The sequence below is a fragment of the Dipteris shenzhenensis genome, chromosome 3 (genome assembly GCF_047967505.1).
Source record: "Dipteris shenzhenensis isolate YYH24624 ecotype China chromosome 3, Dip_SZ_1.0, whole genome shotgun sequence".
NCBI lineage: Eukaryota > Viridiplantae > Streptophyta > Polypodiopsida > Gleicheniales > Dipteridaceae > Dipteris > Dipteris shenzhenensis.
The window spans coordinates 31,931,759-31,939,030 of record NC_141598.1 but is presented as its reverse complement, the minus strand read 5'-3'; the positions used below and the strand labels follow the sequence as shown (position 1 = coordinate 31,939,030).

At 44.9% G+C, this 7,272-nt stretch overlaps 1 pseudogene across 1 annotated transcript; it reads right to left on the bottom strand.

Moving 5' to 3' along the window:
• Window positions 1–318: 318 nt before the first annotated feature.
• Window positions 319–6,084, bottom strand: LOC147903665 (uncharacterized; annotated as a pseudogene). Its single transcript, XR_015540783.1, has 3 exons — window positions 5,965–6,084; window positions 5,443–5,533; window positions 319–1,146 (listed from the first exon to the last, which is right to left on the bottom strand). The product of XR_015540783.1 is annotated as an uncharacterized LOC147903665 (transcript).
• Between the last annotated feature and the right edge of the window lie 1,188 nt (window positions 6,085–7,272).

Below are 7,272 nucleotides of genomic sequence, written 5' to 3'. Positions count from 1 at the left end.
GTTGTAGCTCTTGCCCTTTTGTCCTTTTCGCTTTGCTTGGCTAATAGTGAGATATGCCTTTAGTTCTCTATCTTCACTACTCATAGAGATTGGTGTTGTTTCTTTGCTTCCTTGGGTGGAGATTGGTATTGCTTAGTTTTCCATCTTAGCTACTTGTAGAAATTGGCGTTTGTTTAGAAATTGGCGTTTGTTGCTTTGCCTCCCTAGTTGGAGATTGGTATTACATAGCAAGACATGAGGCAAAATTGAGAGCTATAGGTGTGGAGCCATGGCCTTTCAAACTCCTTTCATAGATCATCCTAAGGAATTGCCTTTTCATAATTGCAAAAAAAGTAGCTTGTGATTCGATAATGGAGCCTATTGTACACTGCTAGAATGGCATTATTTTAAGGTTACAAAGCGTGACAACCGTTGAGAGAAAGATTCTTGCAGAAAGGATGAGCGAGAGGTAGGGGACGTAGAGTCTGATGAGCTATTCACTGCTTCTGTCCAAAATTTCAACACATGTAGACTCTCCTCCTGTGTGTAGCGCTGGATGACAATCCTTGATACGAAGCCCTTCTGCCTCCTTATTTGGCAAATCTCTCCCGGGTTGTTAGCTGTTACAGTCACAAGATAAAACCAGCCCTTGCTTGACATGAGCAACTCCACTATTGCTAGCATGCAATCAATGACTGTCCGACACCAGCCCACGTTGATGTAATCCCAAATACCCCAACCTCTTCTTCTGGAGTTGGCACATAGGGAGGGTTAAATAAAAGCACATCCACTGCCCCAGTTAGCCGTTTCTTGAGTCCCGACACAAGATCAGCAACAATCACTTCTGCATTGATATGGTGGGCTGTAAGTGTACTCCACGTCACATTCACTGCTGCCTCACTAATATCAGTAGCAAGATACACTAATATCAGTAGCAAGATACTCTACCTTGCCTTTGTCATCACCAAGTATTAGTGCAAGAGATGTAATAACATAGCCACTGCCACATCCCACCTCCACACACAAACTTGGCTGAAGCTCTCTCAAGTGCACTCTATCAGCAAGGAGAGCATCAACGAGTGCAAATGAGTCATCACAAGGTTCATAGACCTCAGGGTGACATCCAACAAGGCATACATCTGCGCTTCTTCATTGAGGAGAGGGAGGCTACAAATCAGAAAAAAACGGTTTAGGTACTCAGACGAGGCAGTATGATGTATGATACAGTTACGCCTAGATGTAATTTTGGTTACCAGGGATAGCTGGGAACCTGAGCTACCAGTTTGAGTCTAGGGCGTAGCGAGGTTCTTTATTCCTCCAGCTGATTTTCTCTATGTATACCCTGGAAATCCTTAGACTTTTCTCAAACTCTTATGGCATGGTCCATCCTCCTTTTGGGTGGTAAACAGCCCACAAAAGTAGCAGGTATAGCATAAAATAGTAATAGTCTCATGGTTCAGGTTTGCTACTGTCTGAGGATATCTCGCAGCTTGGTTTGCCAAAATAGTTTGGTTGTTGTTCCACGTGGCTCAAGACTTGCCGAGCTTCTCTTTCCTTAAAATATAGTTCATTCATGCTCCAGAAAAAGCATAGATTGTGCTGTTTTCGTTCAAGGTATCTTACACATGGAGCTTCTTTGGTAAAGAACACTAGGACTGGGGAAAGAGCTGCTATATCAATGTAAGATAGTGGGAGGGATGTTAGGTATAGTGAAACTGTTGACACTGTTAGCCCTGACCCTTACAACAGGACTCCATCACCACTCGGCTTGACATATCTGGGCATGCACCAACGCACTGCCATGTGGTAGAGGTAAGTGTGCATGTATCCATATCATGACTTTCCATATTATATATATCAATGCACTGCCATGTGGGTATGCACCAACACTTCCATCTGGTAGAGGTAAGGGTGCATGTATCCATACCATATCTACGGCTTTCCAGGGCATACAAGGAGAAAATCAGCTGGAGGAATAATTGAGGAAAGAAACTCGCCACACCCTATCCCTCGGAACCAAGGTTACAACTGAAATGACTGTCTTGCTAAGGACAATTAGGACTACAGGAACAAGTAGGACACCTAGCATCCTGCATACTAGTGCTATGTGAGCAACAGTGTCACATGCTACCTACAAAGATGTGCAATACATTTCAACATTTGTGCAACTTGAATTGAGCCAGGGACATTGGGGAACATGTGTATTGCATGAGATGAAAGTCGGATTGGTGCAACATGAAGTAAAGTTAACTAAAGGGATCACATATTTATGAAGGTGACTGTGTCAAAGCCAGTTGTATATTGTAACCGGCCTTTGACTGACAAAGGGCAGTATGTCTGACATTATTATCTCACAACACCAAAATACAGCCAACATGTACCATTGCCATTGCCCACACACAATACTTAGAGCATACAATTTCACAGCATAGCATCACTGAACCATACAAACAAGGGACGCTAGAATGCCCCTACTTAATAGCATACACAGTGACACCTATTGGCCCAACACTTGGCGCCCCTTGCGGTATTTATTTATTCACTGGTTAGTTCAAATACAAGGGACTCCCTTCTTGAACTCACCCGCAGGTGCAACCCAGTACAATGCCAACCCGTGGCTGTGCTAGTAAACAACTCCCAGTGCTATTCTCTTGGTTCCCTTCAGTAGCCATGCATATCACAAGCAGAGCAACCCAACATCATGCCAAGCAATACATCCACACCAATCAAAGCCATTACTGAGCCCAAGGCTTGCCACTGCACCCCCAGGAAGAAAGTATCACAACTAGTGTCCCAATCCTCTTCCAGGCCAATGGCAGGGCATCCAACCTTCCAAAACTCAGCAAGAGCAGCAGTTGCACAAAGCAGAAGAAGAAGACGAGTTCGGCCAGCAAATGGAGCCTGTTTCAGCTCGAAACAGCCTCAAAAGATGGTCGACCAGCAGATAGCAGACTCTGGCAGGAGGGAGCTGTCCTTGACTGCCTTCAAGCACCAAAAAAGCCACATGAGAAGTCGCCCAGCAACCAGCAATCAATCTGCCATGAATTCGTCCACCAAAGTGAGGATTCCAGCCCGTGGCAACTTCAGAATTCAGTGCGCATAGCACCAGACAGGAGCCAGGAGATAGGCGATCATGAATATGGCATCAGACAATGAAAAGGAAGCATTCTGTCGCGCAAAATGTCGAGAAAAGCTTCTAAAAAGGCCCAAAATAGAGACGCCCAGGCCTAGGGAGCATGCCAGCAGCAAGAAACACCAATGGGAGAAGATCTGTCGTGGAGAAATCACCAAAAAAGTCTTCAGCCAGCAAGGGGAGAGCTGCAAAAATTCACCATCTTCTCCAAAAGACCCCTGTGGTAGGGAAGAAGACCCACAACAGCAAGGTAGGATAGGGAAGGGCTCCATGACCTTCCAGGTGCTTCCAGATGGGACACACAGGCACCACAAGTCGAGCATAGAGCCCAAGCATGCACACACTCAGGACACATGGCAAATTGGACGTGGGAATTTAATGCCCCTAGGGGGTCACTTTTTAAGTCATGACCCTAGTGTGTAGAACCAGTGACCCTAGTAAATAGGACCTCTAGTGGGTCAATTTTTAAAACATGACCCTAGTGAACAAAACCAATGACCCTAGAGAATCTAGGACCAAGTTAATAGCACTAGGAGTTGCACTTGTTGCACATTCAATAGTAGGTACCCTTTAGACATTAATTAATGCCCCTGGCCTGGCACCCCTAGGCCAAATTCAGTGGCGGTTAGTTTAATCACTTCGCCATCACATCCCCGTGACATCCCCTCTTGAAACACCAAACTATCATGTTTGCTGTCCCAAAAGTACAGAAAACATAGAAGAATATGGCCTCAAACAATGAAAAGGAAGCATTATGTTGCGAAGAATGTCGAGAAAAGCTTCAGAAAAGGCCCAAAATAGAGACGCCCAGGCCCAAGGAGCATGCCAACAGCAGGAAACACCAATGGGAAAAGATCTGTCACGGAGAAATCACCAAAAACGTCTTCAGCCAGCAAGGGGAGAGCTGCAAAAATCTGCCACCTTCTCCAAAAGACTCCTGTGGTAGGGAAGAAGACCCACAACAATAGGGTAGGATAGGGAAGGGCTCCAAGACCTTCCAGGTGCTTCCAGATGGGACACACAGGCACCACAAGTCAAGCATAGAGCCCAAGCATGCACACACTCAGGACACATGGCAAATTGGACGTGGGAATTTAATGCCCCTAGGGGTCACTTTTTAAGTTGTGACCCTAGTGTTTAGAACCAGTGACCCTAGAGAATAGGACCAAGCTAATAGCACTAGGAGTTGCACCTGTTGCACGACATTAATTAATGCCCCTGACCTGGCACCCCTAGGCCAAATTCAATGGCGGTTAGTTTAATCACTTCGCCATCACGTCCCCATGACATATATCCTTTTCTTAGGCCAGATTTCCCTTCATAAGCTCATGGACAATAATAGTCCCTCAAATTACGAGTGGACAGTCCACAAGACACATGGCAGCCAGCAGCAATCCACATCAGCAACAGCAATTGCAGCAACACCAGACAGGCACCAGTAGGAGCATATATGGGCAGAATGCCATATCAGCCCCATGGGCTGTAGCATGTGCAGGTATAGACTGACATGTGGCAGTCTGCTGCCTGTCATGTCAGTATAGTGCAGAACATGAGGATTGTGCTATCCAAGAAGCCAAAGAGCAACGGGATCGTGAAGCCCGGGAAGCAAACGAAAAGCAAGATTGGACATTTGCTCCTGTCTCCGTCAAGACCAATGCAACGGAACCATTGGACAGCCAACCAGTCCAAGCTCAACTGGGGAAACTGACCCATTGCATGCTTTAATTTTTGAAAGCTAGTTTTTTATGTGTGGAAGTGTCCATGCATTTATCAAGTGTAGCACCAAGCAATTGGAACAAGCCCATTTAAGGCCATGCATGGATGCAAAGTTGGCATGAATTGAACAATAAGAGGCATGGCTATTAACTATGAGTAAGCAAGAGAGGAGCTCGAGAAGATGGGGATGCAAGTGGCCGCATGCAAGACATGCACGCCAAGTCAAAGAAGTATGCGGATGAACACGAGCGGTTTTTGTGCACCACAGCTTCACTAACACACATCTATTTCTTTGAAGATATGCATCTTGTGAAAGATGACATTAGCCAAACGGAGGCCACCGACAATTTTAATACTCTCTCCAAAAGATTCAAAAAAATACCGAATTCTGGAGAAAACAGTGTTCATATTAAAGACACTATTAGGAATTGACAAATATGAGGCTGCTTAACACTTTTGCAAAAGACATTGAAACAGAGGCAGGATCCTCTGAGGGAAAACCGGCACACAATGCACGTGCAAAATATATTCTTTCCAAACCAAGTTCTGATTCCCTTGAAGAGCTCAACCCACACAATGACGGTTAACTCAAATCAAAGGAGGAGGGACTCTACCACAATGTTGTTATACACGTCAAATGTTCCTGCAAGACGTGGATTTGACGTAACTGGATCTTCCACATGTAGTGCTATGTCCATCCCAAACCTGAATTTCTCTGCAAAATTTGGAAAGAATCTTAGTCCATCAATCGGAATAGTACACCTCGATGTATAGCATTCGTTCCGTAGCTGAAGAAATTGAGACATTGGCATTGGAAGTGTGCAGACGATTTCTAAATTAGAGCGTTCTCGGATGTGCTATAATGACAAGAGAATACCCTCACATATCTAAAACTCCAAAATGTGCTTATGGTCTCATCCACCCCCGCTAGTCTAATGGAAAGACCCGTAGAAGTGCACACGGACATATTCATTTCAATCCCCACGATCTAAGTCGCCAAATCTAGCACTATTTCCTACATGTCCTCTGGCGGAAAATCAAAATTAAAGACGTAGAACAATTGCTGGATTGGCAAAACGAGCACGACAAAGTCCCAAACTCTCAAAGGGTACAGCGAAAACGCAATGATTACAAACCTTGGCAAATCAAACGGTGATACGATTCGGGGTAAATGAAAATCCGGAAAGGCGATAGTCGAATTCTAAGAGGAACGGAAAGCTTGAATTCCAAGAAAGACTCCAGTCGATTGACAAACTAGGAAGATGAAGCTTGAAGAAGACGGAATTAAGGCGGCCACCAAAGCTTTATAGATGAACTTTGGGTCGGAGAAGTGGCCCTTCTCGTGAGCTTTGGGTCGGGGAAGTGGCCCTTCTTGTGTTCGGGTCGTGGCCGGGCACCCAGCGCGCTCGGCCTCTCCCCCAGTGCCCAGTCACTTCCCTTGGACCGTGGAGATCTCCCCTGTGCCCAATCAACATCAGACAATCAACACATATGATGTTGCCATCATCTTTACCTCTGAGTTTGTTAGCACTGCCCCTAAAAGGGGCGGGCTATAGCATCAATTCACTTTTCCTTTGAATTGGGTTACTCTACACGTGCCACCCATAGAACTAGTTCTCACTTGAGTACTCTCAAACTACTTGGAGTCCATGCAACAATCTTCTCACGCAGCTTCATCTGCGTTCAATGTTGGACGTTGAAGGGTAGTGCTTGCATGCACCCATCCGTCTTGTTGTACTTTCACAAAAGGATTGCTACTACGCAGTCGCAGGAACGGCCTCCTCATGGCTCTTCACTACTTTTATTAAATCATTATTATTTATCCCACTAGTCTATAAAGGAAGGGCAATAAACACTCCCACCCTCTCCAAAGGGAGCAAAAGGCCAAACAAGTTTGCCCTACTTGCACTTCTTTCACGATCCTAAAGATAGGTGTCCATTGTTTAGGTTAAGAAATTGTCCCATTCCTCTATTGGCCTTGCCAACTAGAACCCTGATTCACTTGAGATAAAGTAAGTGATATCATCCTTACTTGTCCCTTCTCACCTCAATATCCCATGCTCACCATAGGCTGGTACTTAAATGTAGACAAACTAGTGGACTAAGGATTGTGACCTTACGCCGTTACATCTCATCAAAACTACTATTTGTCATGTTAGCTACAAGTCAACTCTAGTGCTTTTCAAAGATATGAAAAGCAAAGTCATGCCTTAGAGGCCAACAATCAAGTTGACTCCATTGTGCTTACATGGAATGTGGTAGGATTACAATGGTGGGTGGGTTACACAATCAATAAAAATGAAGGGACCATCAACTCTGCCCACCAAAATGACCTCACTAAAGTTTCTGAGATCCAATGGTGGATTAATCATGATCTTTTAGTCATGTCACTCTCAATAATGTGTATGTATATGTATATGTACAGGTAAATGCATATGCTATGC